General features: G+C 26.9%; 1 protein-coding gene across 1 annotated transcript in view; it reads left to right on the top strand.

The window, feature by feature from the left end:
• LOC112594713 overlaps positions 1 to 19,097 on the top strand; it is a 301,926-nt gene that overhangs the window by 79,982 nt on the left and 202,847 nt on the right. The window contains exon 3 of the mRNA XM_025339666.1: positions 15,642 to 15,700. The gene's annotated coding sequence lies outside the window, so the exon portion shown is untranslated. The remainder of the gene's footprint in view (positions 1 to 15,641; positions 15,701 to 19,097) is intronic.

The raw sequence follows: 19,097 nt of genomic DNA, 5'->3' as shown, positions 1-19,097 counted from the left end.
TGGACTAGTATACACGTTCACTGCATTGAAAAGATTAAAATGTATTACGTCATATTATATATTTTTTTTTTTTTTTATTGAACTTAAACCCGGAAACTAGGGCCATTAGCTGTTTGTAGGGGTTATGATTATAGTAAGGGGTAAGGTTGGTACGGTAGGTTGTATTTTTACGATTGTTACGGTTGATAGCAAACACGTGTATGTGTGGCAAGGTTTTTAACCACTATGATCCCGAGTGGTCACCTATCCGGGAACTAGTAGCTATGGCCGTTACTTACTCTCAGTCGCATTCCGCGACTGGTAGCAGACAACGCGCCACACCAAGCCACACGTCCGTCATATTATAATAGTCGGTAATAAAAATAATCATAAACAGTGACATAAATTGGAACGCAAGAATTCATTCATTGCCCACTATTTAATACATACAAATTCATCGTGGCAGTACTAAATACAATAATAATAATAATTATAATAAAATATTTATTTATATTTTTAATATATTTAAGAACAATAAATAACAATATTATAAATAATAAACGTTATAAAGAAAGGTATCAACTTGTTAGTTGTTGACTAAGCCTTTTTGTTTTCAATTTTCGGGTTCGACATTTTATTACATGAAATGTTTATAAAGCCAGAAGTATTTCATCAAAGTTTATTATTTATTACTGCAATATTTTACCGTAGTAATTTTAAAATGACATACGTATAAAAAATGTTAAAATATCTTCGACGGTCAACGTGTTGTGAATCGATTTAATGGTTTTAATAGAATCACGCACAAGTCTCAGTATTTTTTTATTACATTCAATGTCACCTGCATAGGGTCTGACGTTTTTGCCGTCATTTTTGTCGTAAAATCGTTATGGACGTTTGTTTTATTAAGTTAATTTTATATCATAATATTGTAAAATAACATATTGTCTTTAGACGTTTATCATGTAATCAGTAGTACTATGTGCGTTCACCACATGATATACAGTGCTACTATGGTGGTTTAGGGATAAGAAGGAAAGAGAGAGAGAGAAAGAGACATGTTGATGGGTTGGCGCGTCGACGCGAAATAATTATCGAATTGCAAACAGAAGGACTTGATCCCTTCTGGCATCGTGAGTTTTAATATAATGCGCTGCGAAAACCACTATGGTGGCACCGGCGCCGTCGTTGTCGTCGTCGTCGTCGTCATCATCGAAGATACGCTGGAATAAATTATCATAATTTGATTGCATTAATTAAAATTACCAGCGTTTTCCATATAATATATGTATATATGATATACACGCGTAGTCCTAGTAGTATTAGTCGTAGTTTATAGCTCGCGGACAAACATCGTTCAAAATATTCATTGTGTATTCTTCTGTGAAATTGACGTTGAACTGTGAGCATAAAACACACACTCACACAATTACATACGTAATATAGTATTATAATATCGAATTAAAGCGTATTACACACATGCACACTACTAATGCTATATTATGTAATATATATTTAAGTATACTTAAAGTATGTATATAATTGTCTTTGGTTTACGACGTTACATTATTAACACTACAAGTTAGGTTCACCACGAGAGACGTATTTAAAACCTCGTCAAACGTGCAGTAATTAGCGCGTTTAACGGTGGCGATGAATAACAGTGTGGTGTATAGTCCAAAAAGAAGATACTTTTCACCTTAACTTTAATATATTATTATTAGTATAATAATTGTTATCGCACTAAATAACCCACGTGCAAATCGGGTGAAAACTGTTTTGAGTTATTTTTGCAAGCCATTATCGAATTAACTTATAATATTATATTGTTTTAGTACATTGTATACGGTGACTGTATATTATTAAACAGGAATGGCCAACTTGCGGCTCTCGTCATAGTCAGATATTATATAGTTTTTATAAAATCAAAATTAATTTACTATTTTTAATTTAAATTTTCTTTTGTAAATATTTATAAAAATGTATTTACAAAAGTTTTGGCTCTTGTTGATATCGTAGTATTTATCTATGATGTTCGCGAATATTCATGTTGACCACTCCTATATTCTTGCATTACACTACTATGTTGTATGAAAATATATGTGTAGTGGGAAAATCCATATCTAGATAAAAATGTATGCTCATTTATGTGGTTGTGGGGGGGGGGGGAATTTTAAAAACGACAAAGGTCTAGTGAACAAGTATATTAATAATGTGATAAAATTATTATGCTCACTGTATACCTAGGACAGTTGTGTAGCCAAATTGCCTATTCAAGACGCCGTGCTATCGTTTTATAATTATTATTTCAATGTAGTCTCGAGTCAAGTTCGTTGGCTTATTGATGACGATTTTTTTTTTTTAAATTACAGGTTACAGATCCCGTTTCACTATCATCAGATTTATTTCACTACAGCTCACCTGTTTAACTACTATCCACTTATGTTATTAGGAAATAGTCTTGTGCAAGGTTTATCATTGAGTACTGTACTAGTACAAACGGCCTGTACCGAATTTAAACTGGTGATGATAGCACTTAACAAATACTGGTTGTCTCATCCCATTCAACTCCATGGTATTGATTTTGTTCACAGTTTACGTATTTCAAACTAATATTTTTAAGAATATTATTGCTCGATATATTTAAAATTACTCTGTATCATGAGTTTCGGAAAATATTTTTTTCCTGTTAAAAGTGTTAAAACTATAATTTTATTTAAAAGAAAATTTAATTTGAGTTACTTTGTGTTCAGAGAACCATAGGGACCAATATTTATCATATTATTTACGTTTAATAATAAACAAAATTATGTTATTCCAATATCGAGACAAATAAAATGCATATTTATAATAACTTTTAGTACCTATTAAAATATTTGATTCATTACAAAATTAAAACATAATATTAAAATTGAATAGATTTTTACATCAGATTCTGAGAAAATAAATGAATTATACAAATTATGTATGTTTGCTGTTTCGTATATTTCTGTATTGTATAATACTTGATGACAACATTGATTAAACTTGGATCGGAAAAACTGTTCTAAGAACATTTCGGTTTATTCTTGCTCACTCTTACTTTTACACTATACATTAGTTTGTAGTTTTTAATAGTTCCTTTTACTTAAGATTTCTCAACAAATTAACCGTTTACAGTGAAAACTTATTTTCAGTTTATTTTAATACTAGCTACAACGGAGAGATGTGAACGTTTAAGATTTTTTTTTTTACCATTTCATGAATTGTATTCGTGCATAAAACTTGTCGGAATAAGCATACATTTTTTGAATAACCATCGATCTCGATAATATTTTTGCGCCATCTGTTTATAAACCGTTTACATCCGTTCGTTGTTTTATCTTTAGTAATAATCCTGGAAAACGAGTTTTCAAAATACGCCATGCGCGATAAGTACCAACCGCCTGCAACTCGAAATCCATATTATATTTTATACTTTACGTTTGAAATTCGAAACATTTGTGCCACGCGTCCTTCTTTAGTGGGCACGTCGTTTTGAAATGCGATCTCTGAAATATGCGGAAATTTATGATCGTTGATAATGCTATAATATACATAAATTGTATGCATATCTTATATCTATGTGTGCAATCGAATACACGTGGTATACATTTAAATGTATATAATATAATATATATATATGTGTATGTTTATGTGTATGTGTGTGTGTATGTGTGTATACATATAGAATGTAGATGTACATGATAGGTTGAGTATATTCCAATTTTTAAGACTCGAAAGTCGATCGCGATGACTGTTTTTGGTCAGATCTTTATATTATTTACATTCCTACTACAATATGCGTCCATTAATTTTTTTTTTCAAAACCATTTATGAATTACTTAATATATGCATTTTTAATATGCAATTTGTAACTAATGTACCTAATTGCCAAATGCATATTGTTAACAGAAAATTAGTCATAGTGAGTCACCTGTTTCCAAAAAATAAAGAATATACCTCGTGTAACATGCTCATAAGATAAAAATGAAGGTGTCGTTATGTATAATTAAAATTATTTTTTTCATTTAAATAAAAACAATTAAAGATTTTAAAATTATCACGCTTAATTTAAGTACAAAAATGTTCAGATTCCTTAACATACATGATCTATATTAACTTTTTTTTTTAAAGTTATTTAATACATATAAATAATTAAATTAGATATTATCATAATAACATGTTTGATTAAAACATTATGTTTATTAAATTAATCGATCGATACACACAATGAATAACGATTACCATTAATAAACTTTGTGGTTGCGTTCGACAAATCCATTATATACAGGTTGAGCATAAATTGGTTATAGTTGTAATCACACTAATAACACCTCTATAATTACAACATTCTGTTTAGCAAGTTAACCACCTTGGGTAACATTTTAGAGTACCCTAATTTCATTGGGTATGAATAAACCTATTCATGTATTTTCAAACATGGTCACAATAAATGATGATGATACACTTTGCGGATAACTAGTGTGTATTTTGCTGTTATTAAACTTTCAATAAACAAACTTATATATTGTACAATTTAACATCAGAAGAAGCATTAAAAGTTTCACAATATATTATAATTTGGTTTACTATTATTCTTGTGTTACATAAGTACATGTTAAGAAAAAAAGTCAATATTATTTCAAACAGTTTCTTTAGTATATAGATAAACATATTTATTAGAATTTAGAAATTTGTTTTATTTTTATTTGTAGTTATCGAAAATTTGCAAATAACACTGAGCCGTGAGGAGTTGAAAAATATTACGTTATTTATATCAATTTTTTTTTTGGTTTTTTGGTAAACAATTGATACTTAAAAAACTCATAGCTTGAAATCATATAAGTATTTAAACGCAAATATTTAATGTGTATCTACATCTCCCCAAATTTAGTTTATAAGTAAATATTTAATTTTTTTTTTTTTTTATTCAGGTTGTTTTAAAAATGATGAAAAATACTCGTACATTTTTTTGAGTTTTTTGAAAAACAGTTTATTGTAACTTTAAGTTATTATCAAGTATATCCATACATAAATTAAACATAGATGTAAGTATATTTTAAGAGAGTCAGTTTTTGATGCTACATTTTTTTATGGTTCAAACAATTACTTAACATAAATAATTCAAGTCAATTGAGTGAATTGTTTAATAGTACCTATAGTTATTCAGTGGTTTAAAAGTATCTAAGATGAGTCGCGTATAGTATTATGAAATGCTATAATTACATACGAAATTTAACTTATTAATTAAATACGATCTAATTTAACTAATTTAACTAATATATACATATACATTGCTAAGAAATGTATTTTCTAGTATTACAATAATAATATTATAAAATTACTCATCTAATTGATATTATAAATAATCCTGAATTGGCTTATCAAGCTTGTTATTTTATACATATTCTGTTTTGAAGACATTATCCATGTTAATATTTTTATTAACTAGTAAGAAATAAAATTCTCCCATATAATATGCAAGAAGCAACATTTGATATTTTAATAACATAGAGTTTCTATTTAATGATTTTATAGAATTTTTTTTAAAGCTTGAATTTGTTTTTGCACGCTGAACTTTACAGAAAATATCTTAACAGAGGTCTTATTTTGTATGTATATGCAATACATATAGTTTAATTTTGACGTATTCCTATTTTATTTTTGAGTGAAAGTAATACAATTCGATTAGAATAGTCTTTAAATTATTACTATTAAATTTTAGAAAGTTCTTTGATACTATTGAAACGTGCTATACTACTTATACTCGTGGAGTACGATTCGCTAATATATATAAATGGATGGATTAGTGTCATAACTGTTAGTCAGAGTTTTTTTCTCATTCGTCCATGAATATAAATAATACCACTATTTCTATATACAAATATATTTTGTTTAGTCAGTTTTGTAGGTTTTATAATATTTTATCTTTCATGAAAGTTTGATGTAACATATTTTGATTTAATTAAGTATTCTGTTTTTAATTTATTAATTACAATAACTATACAAGTTCTTCTTACTGAACATTTTTGACTTTATAATCAAAAAGGCGCAGCATAAAAATTAACGCGTATCTATATTTTTATCTAAATCTTAGACATTTAATATCAGTTTAATTAAAATATATCAATATTTGTGAACTTAAAAATAAAAATTAATGATTTAATATTTAAATTTTCCCCAGAATGTTATGATTTACGACAATCGTTAAATTGAAATATTCGTAAATATGCATACTGCAGTATAGATATTTTTTATGGCAGTTTTTATCGTTACGTATGACAATTGCATTGTAATTCAGCCATTGGCTGTTAAAAATTATTTATTCTATACACATTAAACATTAATTCTTTTAGATTTATATCGGATTTTAAGGTTTTTTTAACACTGCATTTGACCATTAAAAATTGTTTTCATTTTTTCTGCACTGAATATAAAACGGCCCAAAAGTATAAAACAATATTGGATCTAAGTAATCTTTTGTTTTAGTACTAGTAAAGTTTTGTAACTATTTACAAACCAATGTATTTTGTTAGTCAAGATTAATAGACACGAACTACAGTTTGAATGTTTTGGTCTGCTTGTCACTTTTATACGATATGTGTGGGTTTTTGGTGACCTCTTATATGCATAGTACTATGGAAGAACTTCGATCGATTAAAAGGTGTATATTTTTTTAGCTTATGATAGGTGACACATAATACAATTCAGTCCATTGAATAAAAGAAAAAATATATATTTTAAAGTTTTTTGCTTACATTGTTAGATAGTTTTTCATTTTATATTTTTCCATGTTTCATATTTGTTTTCCATAAAAAGCATAATAACAATAATTTTGTTATGTAATAGATAAATAAATACATCTGTTATGTTTAAAATAAAAAAAAATAAATATAATTTCTAATATAGCCTTAACAACGAAAAAAATATATATCAACAACGTGTGGGAGACATGGGTCTACGATATATTATCATCAATATGATTAATTCTAAATTTTCACATAATGCCCAAGGCTGAGATATTTTCCACATGTTCGTATAATTTTAGGCTGTGTGTATAATAAATACACTTTGATATTATTAAAACTAATAAAACATGTATTAAAATCTAACGAAATATGAAAATAGTTTTAAAACATTAAATATTAGTTAAATAAAAAGTTGTGATGATATTACAAAGTATCATTTTTAAATTTAAAATGATCGGAAAATTAATTTAATTTTACATTCTATAGTCTTATCTGATTTGGTTTGTATGGTTGAAGCATAAACTATTGTTATATTTTGAAACAGATTTTTTTTCATTTATGAACTCACTGTTTCATTTTAAGGATAAAATTAAATTATTCTGTAAGTAATTAAATATTATAAGCAAAGAAACTTCGTATAAAAATAACACTACCATCTACGTATTTTAACTAATATACAAAGTTATTGAACTTTTATAATTGTATTAGATTTCTAAATTAGTATAATTAGTCTCATTTTTTTTAAAGTTAATGCTTGATAAATACTTATAAATTTATTATAAAATATAAATATAATATTTTTATTTCATAATTTTAAAACGTTCTTTAAAAAAAACAATATAGTAAAATTAGTAATCATGCTTATTTTGTCAGAAGTCACAATAATACCCTTGTTAAAATTCTAAAATTAAAGTATCGTCATCCCGACTTAAAGCATCGTAGTATATATACTCATATTAATGATAAATTACTAAATACATTATTGTGTACACTTATTGTACTTAGACATAATTTATAAAGTAAAAATGTAAACAATAGAAATAAAAGAACGAGATAACTTGAAATTATTATATTATTAACCAATAAAATAGATATATTATAAAGTTTTAGCAGCAGAGCGATTAGGCAGTTATTTGAATTAAATAAAAAAAAAAAAAAAAACAAAACAAAAAAAACAATTGACTAATACATAATACATGTGTATCAATTATTTATTTCAAACTATACCCGTTTTATATTATATATAGTTATTATTATAGCAATCATAAAAACAACCAATTGATTAAATATATCTTATAAGATAAATTAATAGTTAATTTAAAATTATTTGAAAATTATTAAGAGTTAAATCGAAAGTTTCAACTATTTAGAGAAAAGTTTTGAAAATAATTCGATAAAAGTAGTTAAATTTAATTTGTTAATTTATTTTGTAATTTTAAACTCAATTATTCAATGCTATATATATATATTGTATTATAATGTTAACTACAGTTTAAAGTTCTTGTTTAAAATATTATTTTAAATTTATATTTTAAATGTTTGAAAAATAATGATTTAATTTTTTGAAATATAATTTATGAGTATTCGATTTCACCTTAAATGTTTCTTGAAAATAATTTATCAGTGCTTAGTATAAAGATCTGAGTTATTGGTCAATATTTGATCTTGTTATAAATCAACAAAACAAGATATGTTTATGTTTATACTGTATACAAAATTTATATTTAATTGTAAAATTGTATTAAACATTAAAAGTTAATTTAAGTTCATTCTTATAGTAAAGGTTTTTATATTGTAAGAATTGGTTCAATAAACGCTGTAGAAGATTAATACATTTTAGTAATAAATGCATAAGATTAAGTAACTGACTTCAATTGTTAAAAAAGGTTAAAATATAATTTTTGTTTATGAATTCATGATATACGTTTAGTGTATTATTATATTTAACATATTGACCTTGAGTTTCGTTTAAGTAAGTTTACTGGAATTCATTATATTATCGTGTTACATTGAGCGCAAAAAAACATGCTGTAAAATATACGACTAGCACATCATGTAAGGCGATAAGTATGATTGATGAACTAGGCAATCATATCACACATAAAAGTGTATAAGAAAAATAAAGCGCAGATGAATAATTAATATTCTAATATAATTATTATTTCGAAACAACCGAGTGTGAATACAATAGGAAAGTATTGTGCAGTGAGAAATTGTATAAATTTGTCTTTCATATTTTTATATGCAATATAATTAAGAAATAAATAACTAATAAAAATAATAATACTTGCATGAAATTATATTTATATTAATAATGCTGATCGGATTCAAGTTCTTTATATTATATACTGTTTTTTAGTTTATTTTTAAAGAATAATAATATGACGTACTGCTAATCGCTTATGTAATAAAACACATTCTAAAAGTTTTGCTAGTGCAAAACATTTGCTGCTCGGTGAATCAGCCACCTCGATTACCCTTCTATCGTACTTGAAACGTCACTACTATACTTCGAATCATACGATGGAATTTGAGGCATGCAAACTTCAAATATAAAAAGAATAAGGAACCTATTTCATATATTTTATCGGCTGCGTTTTTCTTCACCATCAATAGGTACATATTACGTAAAAACGATATAATAATTATTATTGATTACAAAACACGACGTTTAGAAAAAAACAGTGTCGTTGCAGTATTCAACGACTACCTACCTACAACACAGCTATAACTTAGAGTTAAGTATGTTATTCAATTATTTAGTTTGTTTTTTTATTTTTTTTCTGCTCTCTTAAATCCGTTTTACAGCATTGGCTTCAGACTTAGTCCCATCAACCAGCGCACCAGTCAAAACCCACGTGAGATGACGTGACTCCTATCATAGAATGGACGTTTCTTGTCATCATGTACTGTTCGTGTGTGTTGACAATAATAATTTATTCCCGCTTTCTCTCCCCAGCCCATCGCCATTGCGTTCGTAACAATATTATTATTGTCGGCACGTGGTCGCGGCATCAGTCTCACTCTCTTCATCGCTTTTATAATCTCGCCCGTTTTCCCGGTTTGGGATTTAAAATTTTAAATAAAAAAAAAAAAAAAAGAAACAAATTAATAAACGTAATAAGGGAACGGTGACGATTCGAGCACACCACGCGAGTTCACATAATTTATGTATTATGCACCGTGGTCATTACACGACAAACGTTTTAACTCAGGCTGCGTCTCCGTGACTACTGCCGTTATAATACACCCATGTTGTATTGTTGTTGTTGTTGTTGTTGTTGTTGCCCATGTACCGCGAAACCGTCTACGTGGCATAAAATTATTATTATCATTTCGCCGTACAATGGTCTTCGCGTTGTAACTTGTAGTAACAGACTCTCGTGTCGCCGTAGCGTCGACATGTCGTGTCTTCTTGGCGCGTTTTGTACAATATAATATAATATAGTGTCTCACCTCGTCGTCGAGGTCGGAATAATTATAAAAAAGAAAAAAAAAACACAAGAGCGCCGTGGTCGTCGTCACGAAAATAATGATAATTTAACACGATATAATAAATTATAATAACGTAACCCGAATGTATAATAATAACACGACAGTGCCATGGAAATGTTTGTGTGCAGAGTACATGCGGCGGTGGCGGCGGCGTCGTTTGCAATAAGCCGCCGGGGTTTTAATTACCTGGCAAAGTCTATACGTGGTGTATGCTGTAAAAGTTTTTTCAATTTTTGTTTTTGTTTTTTTTTTTATAGTAAAACTCGCTCCGACCTCGCCTTCACGTGATGTTATATTAAATTATAATAATATTTGTATGTATAAATATATTTATCGTATGAACCAAACTGTCCAAATCCATAAACGTATTATGGTACCGCGATCATGTTCGACGCCACTGACGTCGTTGACACTTCAGCCTGCTGTTAGGTTAATAGGGAGTGGCGTGTTTTTTGCCGTGTCGCTTCTGTTCCACAATGACTGTGTATACTGTATATATACGCAAAAATACTCCTGCGGTAGGTCCAAATGATTTTCTATTATACTGAATATTTCGTAGACTGTCAAATATACATACATATATATATAATAATCAGAAAATGGGTGGATGAAATAGAATCATAATATTGTGAGAATGATGATTTTTGGCAATCGAACAGAGTAAAATTAGAAAAAAATTGAATAAACAACGACATGACTAAATTGCTATATGGTATGGTTTGCGCGCTATGTGGGGGAAGAACGTTGCTGAAAGGCCGTCATCGTTGTCAAGTTTAAACGACTAATTGTTTTCATTCCGTTGATGTTTATACTATAGGTACTATACGAGTCTTTTTTGTTTAATTAAAAAACTCTAGATGACATTTTTTTCAAAATCTCGTTTTTGTATTTTTTTTTTTTTTTTTTTTTTGTGATAATAATTTAAATATTTTCTTCAGAACATCGCGAAACCTGTAATTTTATATTATAATGAAAAAATTGATTTCACAACAATACATATCATTTATTAATATATTAAGTTAAAATTAAACGCCACTACAGTATATTATCACAAAATATAGGTATAAACTCACAATAATGTATAACTTAAAACAATGTAACATATATTTAAGAAAAAGTCATTGCAACTCATGTTTTAAATTTAAAATATTGAACAATTTATTTCAATAACGCTTAATATATGATTATAGTAACTTTGAAAATTACTCCATAACTTTAAAGACTTTAAATATTCTTTGACACTAGTTATTTATTTTATAGACATTATTAATGTTTTATAAAAAAAATAAAAACTTCAAATTAATATATAATAATTTTACTAAATTATATTGCAAATTGTATATTTGCATAGAATAGTAAAATTATTTTTTAATAAAATTGGTTATGCTATATTTAAATTTTAAGATGTTTAAAATAAAAGTGTCTAGCTGTGTATAAAGTACTTTATAAACATTTTAAAAATTATGTTTTACGACGATAAAACAAGTACTCAATAAAATTACTTTTTTTTGTCATTTATAATTAGTTATACGTAGGAAATATAGATTATACTAAATATTATTTATCAATTAAAATTATATATAATTTACATAAATAAATTTACTCCTTACGATTTACTTCATTGTATTTCTATTAGATACATTTTCAGTCTATTCGTACATAACTATTCCTTGTCATATTTTGCAACAGACATGATACATAATATATTAAAGAACTGTTGAATATTGAATCAGTACACATAAGTGAGCAACATCTATGACTGTTTTGAGGAATTTACGATTTTACATCAGTTTTGACTGACATGCGTAGTTTAGCGAGAATTACTGAGTCAATGTAATAAGTTTTTCAAAGCTTGATACTCAATAGAAAAATAATTAAATTAAAAACATAAAGAATCAAAACTTGTTTATTAGTTATCCTTAACAGATATCATTTTCTACCAACATTAAACAATAATTGTTTAAAATATTCTCTATAAAAAAAAAAAAAAGTACTAGATAACTGAGAGTTTAAAAAAATAAAAAGCTATGATTTTTAAGTTAACCTAACCTCTTCTATCTGTAAAAACATCTATATTTACACGTTCCAATGTTCATCTAATATAATTGGTTGACGATGGTTTTGTTTAGGAAGGGATGGTTTCGTTTATTTCAATTTATTTATATTTAACAACTATTTATACTTTTATAACAGCGGAGTATAATATCGGATAAATCGCCAAACGAATATAAAAATAAATATATATTAGACGATTAGTAGGCGACTTTAGTGAGGAGATTGGCTGACTTAACGTAATCGTAGAATCGGCTTTAAATCGGTGCCGTGGAATATTATGCGGAGTGTCTACTCTGACCTGCTTATAAGACTTGTTAGATATTTGAATTAATGAACACACAAACATAATATATATATTATATTATGTAGAACTTAACGCTAACTACAAAAACGGAATGTCGTAACGATTTGCTTGTCGGGGGCCACAGTGTTGTGACGTTAGTACTTAAAAGTTTTAATACTCCTCGTTATTACGGTCTCGAAACAAGCGAACAAATAGCTAACTGATCGGCTGACTATACGAACCATGTTGCATGTACTATAATGGAATATGAAACCCATGCGAAATGTTGACGGACGAATAGCTGACAGTAATTATTTACGAGATATACACACGCTTGTGCGCGCGTGAAGCATAAACTGTACGTCGAACGAATCGTTTTTGATAAAAACGAATTTAACACAGCACTATTGTGGTTACATTTTAATTGTAGACAAAGCGTACATTAATTGAAAAAAATATAGGAATACGAAACGAGTTGGTATAATAATATAATTATTACGATATTAAAGAACAGCAGCCTACTGTGTATTTTTCACTGCGATTGTGTATTATTACATTCGTCGCGAAACAATCGAACTACAAAATCCATTCTACGTGAACTGTGTGTCATTATGTATCGTCTTATATATTTATACATGGATATACACATAAATACATACGACTGTAGGTCGAAAATTAAATCGTTTTTGATTGTGTACCGTCGGCTTAGTCATCCATTTAGCGTCTGCCTTATTCTGCTGGATCGCAGGAATTCACGGTGATAAAATTAATAATTATATCACTCTGCTCACCGCCGCCGTCACCACTCTATACACACACATACATCAGAAAAATCTGAATAGTTCATAATATCATAGATCGGATTGGAACAAATCAATATGTAAGACAATGCAACTGAACCAGGTAATCAATATATTTTTAATTTCTTAAAAAAAAACCCGAGCCGGATCGATGAAAAAAAAATTCTCTACAGAAAACTGTTTGAGATATAAGCGTCGAGATTTGTTTCGAGATGATTATAATAATATGCTGCGTAGCTGCCGGTGTTTTAATCATACAAGTGTCACGGGTCCCGCAGGAATGAGCGCTCGGTATCCAAAGACGACTTCGAGGCACCGGGGACTGCAAAGTGAAAATGTGAATATTTTTTGATTGTGCGTTGAAACGGTTTAATAGTGTTTGCGGCGATGGCAACGCTGTTGTTGGTATTTATTTAATTTTTTTCGATGGACCGTTGAAATCCGAACTGATTACGGGAAAGCGTAGGATATTACAATCGGTAACTGACACGTTATTGCTTCCGCGGTTATTTCCGCGTATCTGCTGCGTAAAATGATAACGTCCATGACGTATACAATACAATATAGATGACAGATACTCGTGGTACATAATATATATTATATTATGTGTTATTTTAAGAGCGGTGCGTTTAATTCAAACCCTGCAGCGTTTAATTGCAAAAGCAATTAACGGAGGCGCAACATAAACTTATGTACCTTTATTTGTGGCGTGATCCGATCAAATAATACGCGGATTGCGATGAATTGTAATAGTTTTTGTTTTTGTTGTTATTTAATAGAAATTGACGCACCGCAAGATTTCCAGTCGCGTCTTCTGCATCGCAGAGCGGGCCGTTTTGCACGTCCACGAAAAACCGTTTGAAAGTTGAAAAGTTATTTTTAAGCGCGACTAGCGAACGCGACTCGTCGTCGTTTTTCAAATAATAGAATATTTATGTCGTTCGTGAAATAAAAGTAAATTATAACGGAAAAAGTGTTTATGTTTTAGCGTGTATAACTCCTATCGTAAATAATTTTTAACTTGAGTACAATAATGTCAGGTCGACATTTTTACTCGTACATGCCATGAGTATGTGCAAAAATATGCTGTATAATTTTCAATTTTTATTCCATATGAATGTATCATCGCAGGGATGAAGTTAGGTACATTGAGATCTTTATTAATGCAACTCGTTTTTTGATAATATTTGAAAAATATAACTTTATATCAACAAACAAATATATCAGAATAAATCCTTATAGATTGAATAAGACACATAATGTGATATAAACGTAATGCATACAACTCCAAACCTTCGTTCATACAATAAAACCATTCCTCTAACATATTAATCTGATAAATATTAGACCTTGGTAATTATACAAAAGATTACATATCAACAACACCAGATTTATTTATTTGATAGTATAAAACGATAATTTTTGTCTTATAAAAATAGTCGAATCACAAAAAAAAATATCATATTTTTGAGTATAACTACGCAAATATTGTCACGAATTTAAAATGTTTCTACTGTACATTATAATTCTATGTCCAAAATAATAGTAATCTTAAGCAGTGGAGATTTCAAATATTTTTTAACTCAATTATTCGTTTTTATAAATGTGTTTTTCATATCATAACAGGCAGCATTCTAAGTATAATTACCAACAAAACAATAATACTGTTAAAAGGGCGACATATCGTAAGGAAATACTAACATATAATTAAAAACCTAACAATTTGAAAATATAGTAAGTGCCTATATATTTTAATCAAGGTTTTGATTTCAAATAGATGCATACTGATGCATACTGTAATCTGTAAAATGTTGTGGCCTGAACCCCGGTATATAAAATAAGAAATATTAAATCGAATATCGCAGATGAGTATAACTGTAAGGCTAAGATTAAAAAAGTCGATAACTATTAAAGATTTACTAAAAGTATATTATACCATTGATTAATTACAAATAAAATACTGTTTTATTTCACATTTTTAAACACATTATTACATAAAATTAATTTTAACTTTAACGTACAATAAACATTTAGTCTAAAATAACTAGTAATTTAAAGTAATATTGAAGGTGACATAAAATTGTGATTTAGCAAGAAATACAATGTTGTAAATTAACAATCCACTATTCTTTAATATGATAAATATATACTTGAATAATATTTATAACTTATTGAATGGTTTATTCTATGTAATTATGTATTCAAATGTATGAAAAATAATATTTTTAGATACTAATTTTTCATTTTTAATTGTTCCAGATGAATTTTTAAGAAAAGGATTTAGATTCATTGATATGACAGCATCATCATTTTGAACCGTAAGTGTGGAAGTAGTATTTTTATTGTATTTTATTTTTAAATTATCATTTCACTAAAACAAAGGTAGAAGTTTACCTTAGTTTTTAGTATTATTTATGATGCTTTTTTAGCAAGCTCCATTGTATAAGATATTTGTTTCTTTATTCTCTTTTGTATATTTATATTTATAAAATAGCAATGCATTGTTTTTTCTTAATGTTATTATTAATATATAAGTGGGAACTATAATTTATTATTATAATAATTATTTAAAAACTAATACATGATTTGTTTAAATAAATAAATATAAAATTATTTTAAAATGGTTATAGTAAAACATGAAATAGTTGGAATGTTTGAATAATGTTTAATTGTCGTACATAATATAATTAGAAAATGCATTTATTAGTAAAAATGTATAAAATTAATGGTTTTGAATAAATATAAATTCATTTTTCATTTTCTTTCAATTATTTTAAAATTTAATTAAACCAATAATAAATTATTTATAAAATATTTGTATTACTTAACAAATATATGTATTTTAACTAATACCGTTGACATACTCTCGAAGTAAATACCAACTAAATCCATATATGTTACATAATTTCAACTTAAATAAGGTGAATTACCTATTTAAATTTCCCGTTTTGATGTCAGGATTACAAATAGTATATAAATAATAAATAAAAAAATAAAATTTATTAGGACTACTGAAAGATATAATCAAACATAATTTCCATTTTAAATATAATATTTGTTTTTATAATAATTTCTTTTGAATACGTTGATTAGATTAAGATCTAACGGCAAGGTTATATAATATTTAAATTAATAATATTTAATTTATAAATTATCTAACTAGTGTTGTTATAGTGAGCATATAATGGATAAACTCAGAAGCGTTTAATAAACGACCTGTAGATATAATCGAAGTAGAATTTATATACAATTGTTGCAGTTTTCATTTATTTTTTCTTCGTATCGACATTTGAAAAATACTGATCGATACAGGCGGCATAATTGAAAATCGGAGTAAATAGTGGGTACGACCGGTGTTTATTTAGAATAAGAATAAAATGGAGAAGAAATGGACGAAAAAAAAAATAATAACGCCGAAGGGGAGTTCAGAAAAATTTATTACATTCATGTGTTTAGAGCAAGATCGGAATCCATTTTTTATTTACAGTGAGCCCTTGAGTAAATATAAATAAATAAATATATAATAGTAATAAAAATAATATCATAGTAATCATAAAAGGTGTGATCCGGAAAAAGTCCAAATTATTTTAATATTATTTATACGTTAGTACGTTACCATCATAATCTTATGTCATCGATAGAAAATTACTACACAAAAATGAAATACTTATTTTATTCTGTTTTATTATTAAGTTTGTATAAGTCATGGTAATAATATATATATATATATTTTTAGGAAAAAATATCAGTAATAAACCAACAATAATATACATCCTCACTGCTGTAAATATTCTATTTTTTTCTCTTTCTTCTATAAAAATAAATCTATAAGAGGCCTGATATTGGAAAATGTTTTTTTACAAAAGACAATGATGAGTAGTTTAAACAATATTACTCTACTAAAAGGTATTCACTGTGTTATAGAAAAATAAATGAATGGATCGATTGGTTACATTTTTTTATTATTTCCATCACGTTATTATAGTATACATTCGTATATAAATGTTAGAATACGTTTCATGCTATACATACGTGTTATTATTTATTATATCCTCGTCGAAAGAGATAAATCGATGTCCTTGCTATATTTAAATATATAAGTATTTATTAATGTATTAATGTATGGAGAAGTATATTTGGAGAACAATTTCTGCGTTCAGAGTCCGATCTGCATGAGAATATTAATTTAAAATTTCTAAACACATGTGTGGAAAAATAAGGGTCATTGATTCTCAAACTATTCCATAAATGTTGTAAATCTGCTTAATGTAAAAACGTTTATGAATTAAGTCAAAAAAAAATTTAATTTTATATGATGAATATTGTTTACTAATTTTTATACATTATTATGCTTATCGTAATAATATCAGTGTTTATACTTAATGTATTCGTGGCATAAAATTTCATAGTATATAATGTATGTGTAAATAGGTATTTAAATTTGTTAACTATTTTATAGCAAATTTGGTATATGTTTTTAGTTTGTTTATTTGTTGTAAATATTATAATTATATAATATCCACTATATCATGTAATTTGTGGCAAAAAAATCGTGTATAAACTTATATGTAATAAAATAATAAAATAATATTAATAAAATGATCTTAATCCTAAAAGATTAATTTTTTTTTTTATAAATGCTGTTACTTTTTCGGTATACTGGGCAAACACTTAAGGTCTTCTTTAGATACAGTTTGAGCATTTACTTAGGTGGAACTTCGGTAATAATCAATATAAATAATATTAAATAAAACGTGGGAAAAATTTCTTTTCGATTACTAAACAGGTACTTATGATATTTTAACACATAGCTATAATATTTAAATCATACACTATAATTTAATTTTATATAGAAAATATATAGAAAAAAATGTTCACCATTTGAAAAATCAATGTAAACAACACTATAAAATACAATTTAATTATATATCGATGCACTGCAAAGACTACATTCACTGTACACATTATTAGTTATACGCACTTCATACACATGTACATAGTTCACACGTACGTATATAACTATATACAAATACATGCGTGTATTAACACTCGGCATTTATTACCCACGTTATTACAAATGACTAACCAAGATTACGGAAATAACCACACCAGGTAGACATATTATATATAATGAGCATCTTCTTAATTCAGATGCAGGTATATTATATAATACTACAATAATATTATTGTGCACGGTAGGTATTAGGTTTAACTGCAGCGTATATACCAATATAATATAATATAATATATATCATTGTAAATTTAAAGCACCAGCAGATTAGTAGTGTATAAGAAGTAGTAGTAGTAGTAGTAGGTACTATTAACGTAGGAATGGGAGACGTTTTGAAGTGTTACTAGACAAAATGATTTCTGTTATTATATGATTTTGTATTCGGCATATTATATATTATGAATAATATTGCGTAATAAATATATATATATATATATATATAGGTAAGTAGAAAATTCTGAAGTAGGATTATGTTAAAAACCATATTACGCCGAATGACTTACTGATGAATAGCGATTATCGTATTATATATATATATATATATAAAATGATAAAAGGGTAGTTATTTATTATATCAAAATAATCGTAATAAATAGGTAATGATGATGATAATAATAATAATAATAATAATAATAATAATAATAATAATAATAATCTTATAATCATATACGTAGTAAGTTAGTATATTATTTTACCAAGAAAGC

Source organism: Melanaphis sacchari, unplaced genomic scaffold (assembly GCF_002803265.2).
Source record: "Melanaphis sacchari strain LSU unplaced genomic scaffold, SCAv2.0 Contig23_pilon_pilon, whole genome shotgun sequence".
NCBI classification, from domain to species: Eukaryota; Metazoa; Arthropoda; class Insecta; order Hemiptera; family Aphididae; genus Melanaphis; species Melanaphis sacchari.
This window is presented reverse-complemented; position numbering and strand designations above follow the sequence as displayed.